Here is a 22,163-nt window from a genome sequence, read left to right as displayed (position 1 = left end):
TTGTATAGAGCTTGGTACATAGAAGATGCTCTTGAACTCCTGAGCTCAAGTGATCCACCCACCTCAGCCTCCCGGAGTGCTATGACTACAGGTATGAGCCACCGTGCCTGACTGGGTACCTAGTAGATGCTGAGATGTCTGGGGCTTTCTTCTCATTTCCATGTCTGGGTGTTGTAAGTGTTCCCAAAGGGATAAGAAACAATGTTTAGTTACATTTACAAAATCTAAAGAGAGAGTGTGTGTGTGTGTGTGTGTGTGTGTGTGTGTGTGGTGGGAACATAACTTTCTCTTCTAGATGAGAAAGTTTTTCTAGGACTCTTCACCTATTTACAAACTCAGAAACAGCTATACACCAGTACACACTTCCTGAGGGTGAGGGCTTTTTAAATTCATTGTTGAATTCTGTGGTTTCTCAATTTGTTGCTTGGTTTCTTGTAAATAAGACACCCTCAGTTACAGGTAACTGCACATCACATAGGGTAAGATGAAGTCCTCTGGATTGATTACTTCTCATGATATCATGTTTTGTACCAGCCTTTCATGTCCCTGAACCAGTACACTGGTACTGTGGTCCCAGAGTACAGTCTCCAGGACCCCTACAGCCAAACGCTTAGTTACATTTACACAGTCTAAGGAGTGTGTGTGTGTGTGCATGTGTGTGTGTGCGTGCGTGTGTGCGTGTGTGTGTGCATGTGTGTGCGTGCGTGCGTGTGTGTGTGCGCGTGCGTGTGTGTGTGCATGTGTGTGTGTGTGTGTGTGTGTGGTGGGAACATAACTTTCTCTTCTAGATGAGAATGTTTTTCTAGGACTCTTCACAATCTCCCTTAATTCAACTAACTCTTTATTTCTAATAGGATTTGGACTCCCACGTTCCCTGCACCAGGCAAGGGAGCAGCTGAGAGTGTCTTCTCGGAAGCCATGGTCCTGAAGGCCTGGGGAGCTGGGTCATTCCCAGGAGAGGTGGCTCTCTGCGTGCCCGGAGCTGAGCCTGGCAATCCTGGGAAGGGAGCAGAGTGCATCACGCATCTTCTCACTCTGTCGCCCCCAGTGTAGTGCTTGGCACAGCACAGTGGCTGGATAAATATGTGCTGAGTTGTACTAAATAAAAATAGCAAAGTTTGATTAAGGATCATGTGAAGGTTGGACATACCTTCTTGACAACATGGAAATAATTTAGTTGAGAGTCCCAGATGCTCCTTGCAGGAAGAAAATGAGTAAAATAAAGGGAAGCATTTCCTACCCTTAAGGGGACACATCATAAATATCAGGTGAGTAATGAAATTAATAAAACAAAACTAAACAAAAGAAACAGACTAAGGGCTCGGAGTGGTGGCTCAGCCTGTCATCCAGCATGGTGGGAGGCTGAGGCAGGTGGATCACCTGAGGTCAGGAGTTCGAGACCAGCCTGGCCAACATGATGAAACTCCATCTCTACTAAAAATAAAAAAAAAATTAGCCAGCTGTGGGGGAGGAGGTTGTAGTGAGCCAAGATGGCACCACTGCACTGCAGTCTGGGCAGCAAGAGAGAAACTCCAACTCAAAAACAAACAACAACCACTTAGACTAAGGATAATTTAATGGCTGGTAGTTTGTGCTTTTTCAGGCAAGTATAGTCTGAAATAAAAATCAGCTCAGGCCTTTGGCACCTGTAAAATCGTCGTCTGCCATGATAAAGGGTGTGGTCAGGGACAGGCCCTGATCTCGGAGGTATGGCCGATGCTTCCCGTTCGTTCCTGGGCAGACGCTGTTTCTTGTGGGAACTCATAGCTCTCCCTGCACCACCAGTGAAGCCTCCTCACTCTTTATCCTCTATTGCACCTATTTACAAGCTCACAAACAGCTACACACGAGTACACACTTCCTGAGGGTGAGGGCTTTTTAAATTCATTCCTGAATTCTGTGGTTTCTCAATTTGTTGCATAGTTTGTTGTAAATAAGAGACGCTCAGGAAATCACAAGGAAGACAGACACTCAAGCACCAAGTTGTAACACAAGACAGAGTGAACTCAGTGCCAAAACAGAAAACCCACCGCGGGTGCCGTGGAGGCAGTGGGGAGCTGCAGGGCGAGGAGCTCAACCTCCTCCTCATGCCCTGCCCTTGCCTCCACTTAGCTGTATGAGTTCAGGCAAGCTGTCTTAGCTCCAGGGCCTGGGATGTCTTGATTACACGTCTGTGGGCAACAGCAACCCAGGGATGCTGAGAAACTGAAGGAGGGAGTGGCTTGGAGAGTGTTCAGGGGAAAAGAACAGCAGTTCTGTGTGGAGGAGGCTGTTGGAATGGACCACCAGGCCCTGCCCGCCTTCTCAGGTGTATTGGAACAGGCCTAGCCATCCAGAGGCCTCAGCATCCATTGCTACATCTCAGCCATGACAATACCAGGAGAAGCAGCAAGGCTGGTGCATGCCCAGTGCACACTGCTCTGGACTGTGTCAGAGCAAGCCCAGGGCTCTGCCGAGCAGCCTCATGGGCAGCCATCTGGGTCCTCCTGCTGTGCCAGGTTCCTCTGTGGGCTGAGCTCCTCCCGGGGCTGAGAGAGGCGGCTCTCCCATGCAGCCTGCATTTTCCGTCTTGTCCCCTCTCATGCAGCAACCTTGCTGATGCCTTTATAAGGAAGAGCAGAGGAGCCATTGACGCCAGCCCCTCTGCTGCTCTGATCTCCATCTCCACTTCAATATCCCCTTCCAGCCTTCCTCCGAGTAAGAAGTTTCCATTCGAATCTCTGCTTGCTGCCATGATTCGTGGCCCCAAAGTCCTTGGTGGATTTGGGGCTCCTGTCGGACCCTCCCACGCTTCCACATCAGCCCCTGCCACTGCCCCCTCTTGTGAAGGTCTTGCTGTGTCTTCTTCTTTTCTTTTCTTTTTGGAGACAGGGTCTTGCTCGGCTACCCTGGCTGGAATGCAGTGACATGATCGTGGCTCACGGCAGCCTCAGACCTCCTAGACTCAAGTGACCTCTCCACCTCAGCCCCTGAGCATCTGGTTTTACAGGTGCACATCATATCTGGTGATTTTTGTATTTTTTGTAGAGATGGGGTTTCGCCATGTTGTCCAGTCTGGTCTCAAACCCCTGGCCGTAAGTGATCCTCCCGCCTCAGCCTCCCAAAGTTCTGGGATTATAGGTATAAGCCACTGCACCTGGCCTAGATCCTTTCCTTAAAGCTGGCCTCTGAGGACCTGCTCTCCCATCCTCCTTTCCAGCGTGTCCGTCCATCCCTCTCACCTGGTCCTTCCCCTGCTCTCTTCAGCTCAGCCCCCTCCAGCCTCCACCCACCAATCTACCCTGTCTCACGCAGTTGGGACCTGTTGACTATCACTCCTAACATCCTTCTTTCAAAGAACACCAGTGACCCATCCCCAAAATCTCCAGTCTTGTCAGTTCCCCTCCCTCAGGGAAGCCTAGGATTCTCTGGATCATGTTCCCCCAAATTTCCATCTCTTGGGTTCGCTGCACTGGCTCTCGGAGCTCTATCCTGGTACTTTCACCTTTCAGAGGACATGGCTGCCTCTCCTGCTCCACAGAGGAGGATTCAAACTGACGTTTTTAGCCCTAAGCTCTCTGGCCAACAGTCCTGTTGCTGCTGTCACGGAGAGTTCATTTTAGGGCTTTTCCTTAGCTGTCCTCCTTCCTCCCGCCCCGTTAGGCACTGCTCTCTCCTGTCTCCTTCCTCGGCATTTTACAACTTTATTGATTAGACATGGGTTTCTCTGCACAGTGGTAAGAAAGTGCTTCTCCACTAGCTGTAAGAGCTCGTGAGCGGGGGCCTCCGCTACCCCAGCATGGGTCTGCATTCTCCATAGCTAGGTCTGCAATGTATGGGGTGATCACTCTTCCCTTCTGAAGCTTTAAAATAATACTTGGCTAGTTTTCCCCCCTTTCTTTTATCAAATGATTTATCACATTCTGGTTCGGGCTGTTGTCATTTTCCCCATTTCCTCACATCTTCCTGGACACCACTCTCATCCAGGCCTGATCCCACCATGACGGAGCATTGCTGGAGTCCCCAGGTGCCCCCCTCCCCCACCTTCCTGTCCACCCCCTCCCCGCCACCGTGATGCCATCCGTCGGTCCCCCCGGGAATTCTCGGGCTTAAGAACCCAGGCTGTCTCTCTGCTGATTATGTCAAGTGCAGCAGCAATGCCTGCTTTTCCTTACCCGCCTTTGCAAAAGCATGACTGAGACAGTGACAGATCTCACTTAGCTAAGTTGTCCTTGTTCATTCCTGTGTGTAGGCCAAACTCACTTGGGGAGAAACTTAGTTTGTAGTTTATAGTTTAAACAAAGATGGCAACAGCGCTTTCCCCAGGCAGACCTCCTTCTTGCCTCTGTAGGACTCACAGCAGCCACCAGATGAGACACGATGGTTTGGGAGTCACGCAGCAGGAGGCTATAAGATTCTGACCTTCCCTAAACTGCTCCTAAGATCCGAGCTTGAGATAGTCTGCAGGCCCTACACAGATAGCTGCCCCCCCGCAGACGGATAAACTGGCTCCTCTGATCTTGTGGCCCCCACCCAGGCAGAGTGAGCACAAGAAGATGGCTCCAACTCCCTATGGCTTCGTCCCTGACCAATCAGCACTCCTGGCTCACAGGCTTCCCCCACACCTCCAATCCACCAAGTCATCCTTAAAATCTCTGATCCCTGGGGCCAGGTGTGGTGGCTCATGCCTGTAATCCCAGCACTTTGGGAGGCCGAGGCAGGTGGATCACAAGGTCAGGAGTTGCAAACCAGCCTGGCCAAGATAGTGAAACTCCGTTTCTACTAAAAATAAAAAAATTAGCTGGGCGTGGGGGTAGGTGCCTGTAATCCCAGCTACTCAGGAGGCTGAGGCAGAGAACTGCTTGAACCCAGGAGGCAGAGGTTGCAGTGAGCCGAGTTTGTGCCACGGCCCTTCAGCCTGGGTGACAGAGTGAGACTCTGTCTCAAAAGAAAAACAAAAGAAAACAACAAAAACAAAAACTCTGATTCCCGAATGCTGGGGAGACGGATTGGAGTAAAAATTAAACTCCGGTCTCCTGCACAGCTGCCCTGCCGGAATGACTCTTTCTCTAGTGCAACTCCCCTGTGTTGATGAAGCAGCTCTGTGTAGGCAGCGGGCAAGGCGAACCCCTTGGGTGGTTACATTGTCAGGCTGAAATACAGACAGACACACAGGGGTCTGCCGGGTGGGGGATTGGGCAGCTGCTGCTGTCTCTCTTCCTGCAACCAATTTCCTCACTGGAGGAAACCAACCTTCACTCCGCTCCACAATCCAGTAAATACACAGAGCAGGTTCTTTATTTATTATTTACAAAATCAGGCTCTGTTCACAAAACTTTTTTGCAACTTGCTATTTTTCACTTATGGAAAAATCAGCGATCTCTCTAGGCTCGTGTGTATCCATTGAACTCATCTTTTTGAATGGCTACGTAGTATTCCTCAGAAAAAACGTACTATAATTTATCCAGCCAGGCCCCCAAATTTTCTTACGATCAAGGCTTATGTAGCTTTATTTCACTACAAAAATAATTTATAGGTTGGGCGCAGTGGCTCACGCCCGTAATCCCAGCACTTTGGGAGGCTGAGGAGGGTGGCTCACCTGAGGTTAGGAGTTCGAGACCAGCCTGATCAACATGGAGAAACCCCATCTCTACTAAAAATACAAAATCAGCCAGGTGTGGTGGCGCGTGCCTGTAATCCCAGCTACTCAGCAGGCTGAGGCAGGAGAATTGCTTGAACCTGGGCGGCGGAGGTTGTGGTGAGCTGAGATCGCGCCATTGCACTCCAGCCTGGGTGACAGAGCAAAACTCTGTCTCAAAAGAATAAAATAATAAAAAATAATAAAATAATTTACAAAAATGATTACATGCATTTGGTACATATTTCTAGAATGGAGTTTTCGAAAAAGATCTTGTCACTTTGCCATTTTAAAAAAAACATTCCGTGCACTTTTTTGTAACATGTTTCTGGAAGCGCTGGTCACCTTGAATGCTATTCCGCCCTTTGCTTTGGTGGAGTAAAGCCATGTGTCTCGTCATTCCCCGAGTTCCAGGGAGGGTAAGTATCTCTCACACCTTCGCCATCCACACCTCTTCTGTGAAATGCTGTTCATATCCTTGGACCGTCTTTTCTTGTTTCTTTCACATTTTTCACATCGATTGGTAAGCGCCCTCTGTACCCTGCGGCGCTGACCCCTCTGTTCACCTCATCTGTCGCCAGAATCTTCTTCTAGCTTATCGTTGTCATCCTCTTGCTGTTTTTCGATTTTGATGATGGGATTTTTTCTCATGTACACATAAACGTTTTCGGGATTTTTTCTCATGTACACATAAACGTTTTTGGTGATCTAGTCATTTGAGAAGAATTCCTGTCTCCATGCCCTGGCTGTGACTTTCTCACTGAACCTTGCATTGTGAGTGGCTGAGCCCCCATGGAGCCAGTTCCTTCCCGTGTCCTCCCAGGCTCAGTCCTGGTCTCATGCCCTGCTCGCCCCCCACGCCTCCCCTCAGTGAGTCCTCCTGGGGCATCTGGCTTCACCCCTGGGTGAAGCTCCCTCCTGGTGATATTCAGATGGTGTTGGCTCCCTCCCTAATGAACGCCTGTCCTGGCAGACCTGTGGCTACAGCGGAAGTGAAAAACGCCATCTCTTTTTGATAGCTACAGAAAACACAAATGTGGAGAAAGAGCTGCTTTTAACAAGTAACAGAGTGCTCTGCAGTGCTGCTCTCTACGCTGTTTCCGAGGCTACGTCTGCCTTATATTCAGCGTGTTCTGTCTTCACCTCTCCTTAGTTCAGATTTTAACAATGCTAAAAAGTTTTAAGTTACAAATTCAAATATGTTTGCCATAGAAAAATATTAGCAGAACTGACCATTTATACAGATATTTGAAAGTATCTTAATGATTTTTCTAGTTTACATATTTTTAAACTCATTTCCTTTTAAAAATTCTTTTACTTATTTATTTAGGGGGAGGAAAATACTAAAAGGATAACAACAGAAAGCTTAGAGGAGCCTGTGTCTGTCAGTGACAGAAAGTGGACTCTGAGACACGTTAAGTGTCTCTGGGGAGGAGATACATTATTCCACAGGGAAGTAAAGGAAATGGAAACGCTTCGATCATTATTAAATGGGAAACATGAATTCCGGAGACAGGGTACGTGCTAGGAAGACTTTTTTGTTTTTCTTCTTACTATGTCTCTTTAGCTTTCAGGCCTCAATTTTATCATCTGCACAAGCCATGCCACAGGAGTGTCTTTCCCGTGTGCTTCTGTGAAGGTCGGGGGATGTGAACACTCACAGCATGTGTGGGACAACCCGGTAAATGCACAGAGCTCCACACGCGTGGGAGAACCTGGTAAATGCACAGAGCTCCACATGCATGGGAGAACCTGGTAAATGCGCAGAGCTCCACACACGTGGGACAACCCAGTAAATGCACAGAGCTCCACACGTGTGGGACAACCCGGTAAATGCACAGAGCTCCACACGTGTGGGACAACCCGGTAAATGCGCAGAGCACCACACGCGTGGGACAACCCGGTAAATGCACAGAGCTCCACATGCATAAGGGGACACTGGTGTGTGCCCTGTGCGGCAGCTGTGAGTTCACCAGACCGTCCCTCGCTGCCCTCTCTTCCTGGGAGTGCCCTTCTCCCTGAGAGAAACGCACTGCTAACACCACACTGCCCTTCCTTCAAGGAGCAGGAATAGAAAAAAAAATGCATCAATGAGAGCACTCTAAATAATAGGAGAAAAACCTTCACCTTCCTGTCTCAGAAGAGAGGAGAGAGTTCTAGAAGCTGTGGAAGACAAGAGGAAGGAGCACTACATTGTGAGCACAGCCACTGTAGGGGGAGGACTGAAGGAACGAGCGGGTGCCCCCTCGCTGACCACTGTGGGCAGTGGCTGGGTGTGAGCGAGGTTCTCCCATACCTCCCTCACGGTGGGGTTGAAGCACAGAGGCTTGTCACCGGGCGATGGGCTTGGGACAGCTGAGGCTGAAATCCCCATCCCAGCCAACACAGCCTGGGCTTGGTGCTCCTTTCTCAAGGGAATCCCAAGACGGGGCCAGTGTGGGGTGGATTCTCATAGCTGCTGCAGTGGGCAGGTGCTGGAGAGGTGGGCAGCCGCTCTGCCAGGACCACCCCAAGGGACAGAGGCAGGTGAAGAACTACAGGAGGGAGGAAGGGAGCTGCTCTCTCTGTTTCTTAGAATCTCAAGATGGGGTCAATCCAACCGTCAGAAAGAAAGAAGTGATGGATTTAAAAGAGGAGAGGGTGAAATCTGCAGAAATGGTTTAGAAGAGGAAACCGAGGCACAGTGGGACTGGATGGAAGGTGGAAGAGGGAAGGGCCGGAGAGGCTGAGGTAGGGGAAGTGGGGTGCCGGCAGGTTGCTTTTGACCACATAATGAAGTGGTTTGTGGACAGTGTGGTCTGGAGCAGGCTAAGAAGCCCACACCAGGAGACGTGAGTGCGGCTGCTGAGTTGAGTTCTTTCCACACACGCAGAGCACACAGCCGTCCCTAGGGAGGGCTGCCCTGTGTCAGCGTGGACGGCGGAACCGAGTAGGGACGGCGCCTTTACCTTGCAGGCAGTCTTCTCTCCCAGGAACGGAGGCAGCGTGACTCCTGGGCAGGACGCAGGCCCAGAGTCCGGGGCTCGCTCTCAGTTCCACTCCTGGTCCTCCCCAGTTTGTGACTGTGGCTAAGTCACTTAATCTCTCTGTGCCTTGATTTCTCCATCTGCAAAATATAAAAGCAATATACAACACCTCATGACTTTATCCCCATGTTAGGAAGAGACATACAAAGAGCGTCCTCTTTGCAACAGTTAATGCGCACACATCAGCTTCCTCTAGGAAAAAATGTTCTCTTTCATATCCACAAACGGCACGTTCCCCTTGATTCTCTTAGACGCGGCGTCTGCTGTTCAGATTCTGAGCCTTGCCCAGGAAGTCCTGTGGGGCACAGGCCCCAGCTGGGATGGCCTGTTCTCTGACAGCTATGTCAGTTCTGTGGGCTACGAGATACTCTGCTCTGTCTGAGCCAGTTCCATGAGCTCCCAGTTCCTGGGGACCAGATTCCTGCACACAGCCTTATCCTCCCTCCATGGTGCGGCAGTGTCATGGGGGAACTCCACACCAGGATTCACACTGTCACCCTTATTCTGTGATATCTCCAGGGAATTCTGGGGTGAGAGAACCAGTGTTGTCTACTTAAAATCTGTAGAACTAAAAGATTTTACAAAACATTTTCTTACCCGTTATGTCATTTGGCCGTCAATCAGACTTTATGTGAATTTTATGAATAAAGAAACTGATACTCAGAGGAGCCTGAAATATGCGCTCAGAACTCCCCAGTTAGTCAGAAGGAGATAATACCTGAGATACAGGTCAGGGACTCTGAGTCTTGCCATGAGGTCCTCGGGGAGACCTCAGTGGGTGGCGGCACTCGAGAACTGGTCCCTAGGGTTTCCATTCCAAAGGATTCTGTGCTTCTTGATCTCCAGGGTTAACGGGACTAAAACTGTCTGGGCTGTTTCGAACCTCAACAGGTCAAGTGAGCAGAGAGCCCGGAGCCCCTGCGATGATGTGTCTTATCATGGAAGTGCCACCACATGCCTATGCGGTTCCTCATGTGAACAATGAGAGACCAGATAGTAGTTATATAAGAAATGCGGGGAGTCCTAGTGGGGCCGTATTCCCTGGAACTCGCAGATCTTTTCCTTCCACCTGGAAGCCAGCCCACCTTGTTCACCTCTGCAATCATCAGGGCCGAGCCCTAAACCCTTCCCTTGTGAGGAAGGATAGAATGGACACGGTAGCAGTCTTAAACATGTAGAAAAATAACTTATTTTGGGTGTAAAGACAGATAGAAAGTATGAAAGATCAGAACATTTAAAAGTATAAAAAAGTACTTTTGGGGAAAAAAGAAATTCCAAGGCCATCTTTAAATTTGCCATCCCAAAGGTCAATCAATGAGAAAAATTCAACATATCCTATTAAAATAAAATAATTAAAATGAGTCAATACATTGGCAACATGTTCAGTTTTAATGCTGTGATATGTGTGGGGTGTTTTTATAAATTATTTTATAAAGCTATAGTTATTTTAAAAAGCATTTTGCAGTCAGCTAATGTCAGTGGAATATTAGTGTAATACCAAGAAACATACATACGAATAGCTCACAATATCTAAAAATTGAACAATGAGTTATTAATGAATGATAAGCAAACTATGGTACGATTCCTATCCGGAGTATAAATTAAAATGGGTGTGAGGTTCCTTTTAAGTTGTCCTATAAATCACGCTTGTTTGTGGGACTTTATGAATGATAACCTTATGCTGGGCAATGCTCCCTGAAGAGCGAGCAGAACAAGGAATGATGATGACGTGGAGGAGCTTCTTTGTCTGAAATCCGTCCACGTTTTTCTAATCAGAAGGTGACTGCACATGACTCCAGAACAAAGTACGGCACGAAGCCCAAAGCTCCCCTCCCTGGCTGCGCAGGAGCAGGGCAGCGAGTCTATCCTCCGCGCCTCTGCGGCCACAACCCAGTGCTCAGAGTCCTGTCCCAGGGCAGGGGGGCCAAGAACCTGCCAAAATCCCCCTTTCGCGGATCCTAGTTCATTAAAAAGATATTTAAAGTCTGAGGCAGAAATTTCCTCTAGGAAATCTACTTCAGGCAAGCAAGGTCTCAGACCTAATTTGCTTCTGTTTATTTGCTTTTGAAAACCAAGCATTCATAAGCGGTCACCTCCAGAGCCTGATAGGACAAGAAGAGCCGGGAGCATCACACACTGGGGTCTGTTGGGGCGAATAGGGGAGGGACAGTGGGGGGTAGGGAGTTGGGGAAGGATAACCTGGGGAGAAATGCCAGATATGGGTGACGGGGATGGAGGCAGAAAACCACATTGCCATGTATGTACCTGTGGAATAATCCTGTATGTTCTTCACGTGTACCCCAGAACCTAAAGTGCAATTAAAATATATATATATGTGTGTGTGTGTGTGTGTGTGTACTGTGCTAAGGACTCACACAGAAAAAAGAGCTGGGCTGAACGACAGGCGTCCCTCCTGGGCTGGGCAGGTCCTGTCTCAGTGGGACCACACGTGTGGTGCGTGGGGCTGTGCCTGCCCCCCTCCTCCGCCCTGCCCTGCTGCTACAGCAGACTCCAAGTGACCTGAGGGCCGGGGGTTGTTTAGTTTGGGTTCCTTATGAACCCCAGGGTTTGAGTGTCCACATCAACCGTTCTCTTTCTTGGATTTCTTCTCCAGTTAGTGGATGCAGAGCCCCAGGCAGTGTTTTCAGAATAGGGACCTCCAAATACCGGTTCCGAGGCTTTGCACGTCGGAAATGTCTATTTCACTAAGGGGAAAATCATCTCACCCAAGTCTGGAAAGGCCCTGAGGTGCTTATTCTATGCCATGCATGTCTAGTGCTGAGGTTTACGAACATTGCCCTCCATTGCCAGGCCAGTCCGCAGTCTGATCCCGGTTCTCCTGGGAAGCTCAGAAGCCTGTGATTTCCCTCTTACTGCCTGACATCAGTGCCCCATACAACCCGAAAGCCGTTCATCTCCCAGAACTTTCTTCTTTATTTACTCACTTTTTCCTCTTTATTTCCTTCATTATTATCAGTTTTTTAATTTCTACTCAGTGGATCTGGAGGATCTAAGTTCATCTTCCACTGGTTTCCGCCTCGTTTTCCATCCCTTCGTCCCTCTTCTCTACGTTGTGGAAGGTTTTCTAAAACTTGCCTTTGACTTCCTCGATTGCACTTTATGTTTTCGAGACTCCAATTTTAATTTTCAAAAGTAGTTTTGTCACAGTCACACGTTTGCATTTATTTTGGTGAATTCTGGTCTTTACAAGAGAATTGAGGTGTGTCGCACCACTGTGTGATTACGAACTCACACAAGGTACAGCATATGTAGGTATTTTATTGGTAGTGGAGTGAAATGGGGAAGAAAGGAAGAAGGACTGAGCTGGAGCGTCTCTGTACAGGGCCGCTGCTGCAACGTCCCTGCTCCTCACAACTGCATGAAGTGAGTGTTACCGGCCCCATGGTGCAGATGCTGGACAGAGGCGGGAAAGGGTATGTAAGTTGGCCATTTTTGCATGGGGTATGAGTAGGTGGGGAAAGGAAGCACAGGGTGTCCTGAAGTAATTCAGGCAAAAGTAAAATAGGGAACAATGTCAGGTCCTCCTGGGTTCCCTTTATGGGGTGTGACCTCTTAGCACCTTATAGTTCAGCTGAAGAAAAGGCCTGGCTCCAACCCGGTGCCCTGAGGATGCTTGGTTTACTTTTTCATTCCTTGAATGGGTCCCGTTACCTCCAGTTCCCCTTGCTCAGAGGTGGAGGTCACCTTCTTTCCACATGGAAATAGGATCGTGGCTGTCAGGTTTTGACCCTGCTCCACGGTGAGAAATAATTTCACATCTTGATCCTGTGTGTACATCCTACGTATATTATAGAGAGATCTGAAACCATGATAAAATCAGACATCTCACAACACGTTCTTAGTGTGTGTGACATCCTCAAACACTTTCCATTTGACTTCTTTTTGGTGACACTAGGACCACGTCCTCAGACTGAGACCACAACTTACATGTGAACCGTGGTCACAGCGGAGAAACCCAGGCGTAAGCCAGCGGGGGTGGATGTTCTCCGCGGTCCCAGAGTCCTGAGGCTTGGTGTGTGTACGCCCGGTCGGCTCTCTCGGTGTGTGTACGCCCGGTCGGCTCTCTCGGTGTGTGTACGCCCGGTCGGCTCTCTCGGTGTGTGTGTACGCCCGGTCGGCTCTCTCGGTGTGTGTGTACGCCCGGTCGGCTCTCTCGGTGTGTGTACGCCCGGTCGGCTCTCTCGGTGTGTGTACGCCCGGTCGGCTCTCTCGGTGTGTGTACGCCCGGTCGGCTCTCTCGGTGTGTGTGTACGCCCGGTCGGCTCTCTCGGTGTGTGTGTACGCCCGGTCGGCTCTCTCGGTGTGTGTGTACGCCCGGTCGGCTCTCTCGGTGTGTGTACGCCCGGTCGGCTCTCTCGGTGTGTGTATGCCCGGTCAGCTCTCTGCCACTTCCGGAACAGTGGCCTGCCTTGACCTCTTCTAGTGCAATACATGGCCAGCACTTGTGGTACGAAGATCCTGAATACGTTATCTACGATACCAGTTGTAAAGGACAGTTCCGTATCTCTCAGTTTCGTATACAATTAAATTTCAAAACTGCTCCCTGTGCTTCATGCTTCCGTTGATCTGTCATTGGATGCCACTAGGAGGTGTCAGCCCACTGTTGTACCTGGGCTGCCTAAGGGACAATGAGGATGGAATGTATGAAGTGACTCCTGGAAGCATCCAGAGACCCTCAGGCCTTCAGTGGACCAAGCCTCACGGAATACTAACTGCAAAGGAGTGTAATCATTTCTTCCTACTCATAGGGTAGGGCTAATGTTTTTCAGGGTAAATATTCAACATGATACTTTAGCCTTGTGACATGGTTTGGCCGTGTCCCCACCCAAATTTCACCAATTCACCTTGAATTGTAATCTCCATAGTCCCCACATGTCAAGGAAGGGAACAGGTGGAGGTAACTGGACCATGGGGGCGGTTTCGTCCATGCTGTTCTCGTGAGAGTGAGTCTCAGGAGACCGGATGGCTTTACGTGCCTGGCATTTCCCTGCTAGCACTTCTCCTTCCTGCCGCCTTGTGAAGAAGGTGTCCTGCTTCCTCTTCTGTCTGCCATGATTGGAAGTTTCCTGAGGCCTCCCCAGCTATGTTGAAGTGTGAATTGATTAAACCTCTTTCCTTTATTAATTACCTAGTCTCTGGTGTGTCTTTATAGTGGTGTGAGATGGATTCACCTTGGGAATTACTGAGAACCAGTCTATGCCTCCACGTCAACTGCAGGGTAAGCTCACAACTGCTCCAACATATGCACCTGTCCTTCTTGAGTCCCCTTCCCATTTCCCAGCCAGGCTGGCTTCATTCCCATGGCCTGCTCTGCAAGGGTCATCTGTGCTTCCGATGTGTGTCTCTCAATGCAGCCTCACGCTTCCTGACAAAGGCCGTGTGGGCTTTTCCATGTGGCATTTCAGCTACAGTACTGAAAAATTAGCAGGTAGGGGTCACTCATTAAACACCCCTCAGCCTTCTCTTCCACGTTCCCTGTGATAATGAATAGTAACTACCCCGGCCCCCAGCCCAGGCTTGCCCCTCATGACCCCAGCCCACGGCCGCAGCCTCTGGGTCTCTCTTCTCAGCCTCTGAGTGCCTCTCAGCTGAGCTCTTCTCCCTCCTGCTGCTGTGGCTTCATTCCCACTGATGGACCATGGACTGTGGGACTGCCACTCTTCCTTGGGCAGCTGAAGGGGCTTCTCTCCTGGGGTGGGTGCTTTGGCCCCTCCTACCCGTTCTCTGTGTCTCTGTGAGATGTCAGCTTCCTGCAGCTGAATCTTCAGTGCCACCCCATCACCTTCGAAGTAAGCCAGCACCCTGGGGTGGGGCCCATGGGTATTCAGTGCTGCCCAGCCTCCTCCATGTCTACACAGCTCCCTGTGTGGACCCCCGTTTTCCATGACTCAGTCTACCCTCAGCCTCTGGGAGTAGCACCTGCTCTCAAGCCCCCAGGCCTGGCCGCTTTGGGGACCCCCACTCTGCTTCCTCAGTGCCTCACGCTTCCTTTTCTATCAGAACACACTGACTCATGCCTTTTGTGCCTTCTTTCCCTTCCACCCTTCTTCCTTCAGACACAAAGCACATTATTATGTGGAACCTGAACGCTGCTTACTGGCCTAGTTTCTCCATTGCATTAAAAAAATAATTTATCACGTATGTTTGATGTTTATGATATGTTGATATGGGATATACATATACCCTAAAATGGCTACTACAGTGAAACAAATTAACTTATCATCACAGTTACTTTTTTGTGACAAGAGCAGCTGACATCTACTGACTTAGCAAAGGCTCTAACACAGTATAATTTTATTAACTTCAGTTTTCATATTGGGTGTTGGATCTCTGGACCTCATCAGCCCACATATCTGCTATGTTGTATCGCTTGACTTATATCTCCTCTTCCCCCCACTCATAACCACTGTTTCACTCTCACCTATGTGTATTTGAGTTTTTATTTTGTTTTTTTGAGACAGGGTCTCATTCCGTCACCCCAGCTGGAGTGCAATGGCGTGATCTCGGCTCACTGTAACCTCTGCCTCCTGGGCGAAAGTGATCCTCCCACCTCAGCCTCCAGAGTAGCTGAGACTACAAAGGCACCCCACCATGTCCTGCTAATTTTTGTATTTTTAGTAGAGACAGGTTTTCACCATGTTGGCCAGGCTGGCCTCCAACTCCTGAGCTCAAATGATCCTCCCCCTTCAGCCTCCCAAAGTGCTGGGATTACAGGCATGAGCCATCTCACCCAGCCTGAGCTCTTTAGAAAAAAAAAAGTTCCATAAATAAGTGAGATAATACAATATTTTTCTTTCTGCATCTGACTTATATTACTTAGCATAATATTTTTTGGGTATATCTACATTGCAGTGAATACCAGGATTGCATTCTTCTTAAGGCTGAATGATATTCCATTGGAGACACATGTATATAAACATCCCACATTTTCTCTATCCGTTTGTCCATGAGGTTGGTTCTGTATCTTGGCTATTGTGAATCACGCTGCTATGAACATGAAGAGTGAAGCCATCTTTCCAAGGCATGAATTTTGCCTCCTCTGGGTATCTGCTCAAGAGAATTGCTGGGTCAAAAGCTAGTTCTACTGTTAATAGTTTTAGGAGCCTGTGCACTGTTGTTCATAATAGCGGTTCCAATCCACATTCCCATCAGCAGCATGCAAGGCTTCCCTTTTGCCCATGCCCTCACCACCCCTTGATTTTTGGATAATAGCTCTAAACCAAAAAGTATCTGAGATGGGTCTCAATAAATGTAGAAGGTTATTTTGCCAAGGTTAAGGAGAGGAAAAAAAACCACAGAATTATAGAAACAGTCTGTGCCTTTCTCCAAAGGTGAATTTGAGAGCTTCAATATTTAACAGGGAAAATTGGCACTTCACATAAAATAAGGTGAATGAAGAGTTGCTACCTGTGGAGATATTTAACCTTTCATCTGTAGCTATCTGCTTTGGAACAAAAGAAAAGGCAACTTCTTGCATGACTCAGCTTTCAGCTTAAGTTTATTCTTTCACAGAGGGAATTGGGGTCCCAAGTTGCTATTTTCCTTTCACACAGCTGTCCTTCCAGGTGTGAGGTGGTAACTTATGATGAAACTGCCTTTGAAAAATGGTAACAGTGAGAAAATTCCGGCAGTGGGAGATATGATCCAGCCAACGCGGTTTTGCCTTTAGCCTCAAGCTGCCAAGCCAGCTTTGGGAGACATTTCCTTGATAGTTTAAATGATAATTAATGCGCCTTTCCCCAAACCCAACTGCCTTTGTAAAGCTAATGAGAGACCACCAGCGAAGGGGAGGAGAGGAGCCTGAATTTCACTAAGGTGTAGACATTCAGGATTCCCAGTAATTATTCTGGAGCCCTGCAGGGAGCATCACTGCTGCAGAACCTAAGCTCCTGCTAAGGTGCGGACATTCAGGATTCCCAGTTATTATTCTGGAGCCCTGTAGGAAGCATCACTGCTGCAGAACCTAAGCTCCTGCTAAGGTGCGGACATTCAGGATTCCCAGTTATTATTCTGGAGCCCTGTAGGAAGCATCACTGCTGCAGAACCTAAGCTCCTGCTAAGGTGCGGACATTCAGGATTCCCAGTCATTATTCTGGAGCCCTGCAGGGAGCATCACTGCTGCAGAACCTAAGCTCCTGCTAAGGTGCGGACATTCAGGATTCCCAGTTATTATTCTGGAGCCCTGTAGGGGGCATCACTGCTGCAGAACCTAAGCTCCTGCTAAGGTGCGGACATTCAGGATTCCCAGTTATTATTCTGGAGCCCTTCAGGGGGCATCACTGCTGCAGAACCTAAGCTCCTGCTAAGGTGGGGACATTCAGGATTCCCAGTTATCATTCTGGAGCCCTGCGGGGAGCATCACTGCTGCAGAACCAAAGCTCCTGCTAAGGTGCGGACATTCAGGATTCCCAGTCATTATTCTGGAGCCCTGCGGGGAGCATCCCTGCTGCAGAACCTAAGCTCCTGCTAAGGTGTGGACATTCAGGATTCCCAGTCATTATTCTGGAGCCCTGCAGGGAGCATCACTGCTGCAGAACCTAAGGTTGGCCTCATGAGGCATCTTTTCAGATTTCTCCATGCCTGACACCCATGGCTCCACCTGGACTCACCCATAGATGGCTCCATCGCTCCTGTGGCCCCACTCAGAAATCGCTCAGTGCACAGGGGACCTTTCCCACACCCTGGGATTGCGTCCCAGTCAGTCATCAGCAAGCAGCCCCTGCCAGGTGCCCTGCCCTTTCCTCAAACTGTCCTTGAAAATCCCTTAACCTACAAGCCTTCGCTGAGATGGATCTGAGTGATAACGCCATCCGCTGAGGGCATGGCCAGGCTCGCATTAATCAAACTCTTGGCTTACTGCGATGCCCTGGTCTTCACTTGTGGGGTGGGCACAGGGAGAACAGCCCAGGAGGTTACATGATGGCTTTATTTTGCATTTTCCGTTTGAGGAGTGATGTTGAATACCTTCTCATTGGCCTGTTGGACATTTTTATTTATTGTTTTTAAAAAAGCTTAGGACCTTTGCTCATTTGTGGGATTATTTGCCTTATTTTTGCTGTTGGTTAGTAAGAGTTATTTATATATTTTGGATATTAAACCCTTAGCAGATGTGACTTGCAAACTTTTTTTTTCCAGTCCTAGGTTGCCTTTGCATTTGATATTGCTTCTTTGGCTGGGCAGAAGCTTTTTAGTTTTGCATAATCCCATTTATTTATTTTTATTGTTTAAACTTTTAGGTAACATCTAAAAAAGCATTGTTGTGGTCAATGTCAAGGAGACTTTTTCCAACATTTTCTTCTCGGAGTTTTATGGCTTCAGGTTTTTTTTTTTTTTGAGATGGAGTTTCACTCTTGTTACCCAGGCTGGAGTGCAATGGCGTGATCTCGGCTCACCGCAACCTCCGCCTCCTGGGTTCAGGCAATTCTCCTGCCTCAGCCTCCTGAGTAGCTGGGATTACAGGCACGCGCCACCATGCCCAGCTAATTTTTTGTATTTTTAGTAGAGACGGGGTTTCACTATGTTGACCAGGATGGTCTCGATCTCTTGACCTCGTGATCCACACGCCTCGGCCTTCCAAAGTGCTGGGATTACAGGCGTGAGCCACTGCGCCTGGCGGTTTCAGGTTTATAGTTAGGGCTTGCATCCATTTTGAGTTTTTTTTTTTAAAAAATGTATAAGAGAAGAAGAACCCAGGTTTATTATTTTTCATGTGAAAATTCAGTTTTTTCAGCATTGTTTATTGAAGGGACTGTCTTTTCCCCATTGTGTCCTCTTGGTGACCTTGTCAAAAATTAGTTAAGCATATGTGTTTAGATTTATTTTGGGGCTCTTTGTTCTGTTCCATTGGTCTATGGTTCTGTTTTTATGCCGGCATTATACTGCTTTAATATCTATAGTTTCATAATATAATTTTAAATCAAAAAGTATGATGCCTCCAATTTTGCTTTTCCTTCTCAGTGGTTTTTAAATTTTTTTTATGACTTTTTGGAGTTTTTTGTGGTTCTACAAAAACTCTAGGATATTTTCCTAATTTCTGTGAAAATTGCTATTGAAGATTTTAATAGGGATTGTGTTCAATCTGTATATTACTTTGGATGTATGGACACTTTAACAATAGGAATTCTTCCTAATGAACATGAAATATCTTTTCATTTATTTGTGCCTTTTTCCATTTCTTTCATTAATATTTTATAGTTTTCAGTGTACAAATCTTTTACTTCCTTTGTTAAATTTATTTCAAAATATCTTATTTTTTGATGCTATCATAAATGGGATTATTTTGTTATTTTCCAGCTAGGTTATTATTTGTCTATACAAAAGCTACTGATTTTTCGATGCTGATATTATATTCTGCAACCTTATTGAATTCATTCATTAATTCTAACAGTATTTGTGTGTGCAATCTTTGGGGTTTTCTACATACAGGCTCATGTCATCTGCAAATGGAGAACTATCACTTCCTCCTTCTGAAATGGGCCCCTTTTGTTTATTTTGTTTCATGTCTGACTGCTCTTGTTACTACTTGTAATCCAGCATTGAACAGAAGTGCTGAGAGGGGTATCCCTGCTTTCTACCGGTTCTTAGTGGAAAAGCTTCAGTTGCTCCCTGTTAACTATGTTAGCGGCACGTTTTACTTAATAGCTTTCAGGATGTTGAGGAACTTTTCTTCCATACCTAAACTGTTAAGAGTTGTTTTTTTTTTTTTAATCATAAAGGATGCTGAACTTCGTGAAAAGCTTTTTCTGTATCAGTTGAGATGATCATGGGGTTGACATCTTTCATTCTGTTAATGTGATGCATCACACCGATTGATTTGCGTAGCTGAAACCAGCCTTCCATTGCGTTTTAAAGATTATTCTCAAGCTGTGCAAAAGCTCTGCCTTTACAGTTTGGGCATCTACGGGGTAAAACGGAGAGCACACCAAGGCAGTGCCCATCTGGCAGGACTTGAGAGTGGGTTCTCTATTTCTCCCGCTGCTTAGCGGCTTTTCTGTGTAGAGAGTGAGGAAGGAGAGAAGTGCAGGCAGCAGGGATTAAGAAACAGCAGGTCCCTACATGACCCTTCCAGCCTAGGGGAGAACGTTTGGAAGGCTGGGAAGTCAAATGATTCCCCCTAGATTGAGACGTTTTAAGCTGTAAGTCCAGCGGCTGCCTGTGTGTTGGTAAGTTCTGCCCAGCTATGAACAAGCTGTGTGATGGGAGGAGTTAGGTGTTGTCTGAGTGTAGACGGGTCCTGCTACTGGTGACAGCCGTGTGCCAGGGAGAAAGGCACACGGGAGGTACCACTCTGCTACTGTCTGTCCATCATACCCACAGACTCATCACACCAGGTCAAGTCTTGGGTTTCTTCTGGATACAGTCCCCATGGCTGCAACTACCCAGTGATGGATCCGACACCCATCTAAGAATGCTCTATCACTAAAACACCAAGGATGAAATCATTAAATCCGTGATCTTCTGTGCAATGGCTTTGTGAACGTTAAGATTCAGAAGGCACACCCACAGCTAACATCACACAAAACAAAGTAGGAGGGCAAACACTTACTTCAGCAATCAAGACAGAGTGGTGCCACATACGGAGAGAGATGCAGGTCAGCAGAATAGAATCCATATCCAGATGTAACTCATGCACCTACTGTCAACAGACTATTCACAGGAGTGCCAGGGCTAGTCAAAGCGGAGAGAATCATCTTTTTTTTTTTTTTTTGAGACGGAGTTTCGCTCTTGTTACCCAAGCTGGAGAGAATCATCTTTTTAACCACCTAACACCATGCAAACATGAATGTGGACCCCTGTCTCACATCGTATACAAAAATAGAAAATGGATCTAACACCCAAGCTTGGAGCCACATAAGAACTAAAGCTAGGCCGGGCGTGGTGGCTCACGCCTGTAATCCCAGCACTTTGGGAAGCTGAGGTAGGTGGATCACCTGAGGTCAGGTGTTGGATACCAGCCTGGCCAACATGGTGAAAACCCATCTCTACTAAAAATACAAAAAATTAGCTGGACATGGTGGAGTATGCCTGTAATCCCAACTACTAGGGAGACTGAGGCAGGAGAATCGCCTGAACCTGGGAGGCAGAGGTTGCAGTGAGCCAGATTGCGCCACTGCACTCCAGCCTGGGCAACAGAGCAAGACTCCATCTCAAAAAAAAAAAAAAAGGAACCAAAACTATAAAACTCTCAGATTTGGCAACATATTCTTAAATATGACAATAAAAGTATGAGCAATAAAAAAGTAGATCAATTGAACGCTATCAGAATTTTAAAAACCAGACTTTTTTGTTGCAAATATGCCATCACAAAAGTGAAAAAAAATCTACAGAAGGGGAAAAGATACTTAAAAGTCATATACTGCAAAGGGATTTCTATCCAGAATATATAAATAATCAGTATAAATCAATAATAGAATGACAAGCCAATTAAAAAGTGGGAAAGTATCTGAACAGACAGTTCTCCAGAGAAAATATTCAGAAAAACCCTAAGCACACAAAATGATAATCGATATCATTAGTCATCAGAGATGTACACACCAAAACTACAGTGAGACCATGCCACGCCCACTGGGATGGCCAGAAGCAAAGTCAGGTGCTCACGAGTGCTGGTGAGGACTCAGGGACATGGGAGCATGTGCACGCTGCTGGTGAGAATGTCAGTGGTGCAGCCACTTCAGAACACAGTGGGGCATCTCCTGAACCAGCTCGCCAGTGTGCAGTCACTACATGACCCAGAAATTCCGCTCCTAGAGAAGCCATGGGAACATGTTCACACATTCACACAAAGACTGTATATGTTTACTGTGGCTCTGGGACAGCCAACATGTAATCTGCTTAAATTTCCACCCACTGATGAATGGATAAACGGAATGGGGCTTATGTACATAACAAAATTCACTAATGTGGGATATATATGAATTCATACATAATGAAATATACATCTGCCATAAAAAGTTACAAAGCACCGATAGATGCTACAAGGCAAATGAATGTTTAACACACTATGCTGAGTGAGAGCAGTCAGTCTCAAAAGGCCACGTCTAATGACTCCATTTACATAAAATGTGCAGAATGGAGAAACTGGCAGAGGCAGAAGGTAGACGAGTGGGCGCTCAGGGCCGGAGGTGGGGAACTCGAGAGCCTGGAGATACAAGGCGATGGAGTTTCTTTCTGAGGTGATGAAAATATTCTAAAAGTAACTGGTGATACTTGCACATATCTGTGGATATGGCACGCCCCACTTACTTGTGGTTTTCCTTTTCACGGTTTCAGATACCCAAGGTCAACCATGGCCCCAAAATATTCAACGGAAAATGACAGAAATAAACCATCATGAATTTTCCATTGTGTGCTCATGATGAAATCTCCTGCCATCCGGCTCCATCTGGCTGGGATGTGAATCATCCCTTTGTCCAGTGTGCCCGTCCACACTGCACACCGTCCTCACCATCAGTCACTCAGAAGCCATGTCATCATGAGAGCCACCACTGTGGTCCTGCAGG

The 22,163-nt window shown here is 47.5% G+C and overlaps 1 protein-coding gene across 50 annotated transcripts in view; it reads right to left on the bottom strand.

Annotated features, from left to right (window-relative positions):
• Nucleotides 1-22,163, bottom strand: part of MYT1L (myelin transcription factor 1 like) — a 565,076-nt gene that overhangs the window by 203,219 nt on the left and 339,694 nt on the right. For all 50 annotated transcript variants that reach the window (XM_017964578.4, XM_078350034.1, XM_017964584.4 and 47 more), the window contains exon 5: nucleotides 8,566-8,723. The gene's annotated coding sequence lies outside the window, so the exon portion shown is untranslated. The remainder of the gene's footprint in view (nucleotides 1-8,565; nucleotides 8,724-22,163) is intronic.

This window comes from Callithrix jacchus, chromosome 14 (assembly GCF_049354715.1).
Source record: "Callithrix jacchus isolate 240 chromosome 14, calJac240_pri, whole genome shotgun sequence".
Taxonomy (NCBI): domain Eukaryota; kingdom Metazoa; phylum Chordata; class Mammalia; order Primates; family Cebidae; genus Callithrix; species Callithrix jacchus.
Note: the sequence above shows the minus strand (reverse complement) of the source record. Positions and strands in the feature narration are given on the sequence as shown.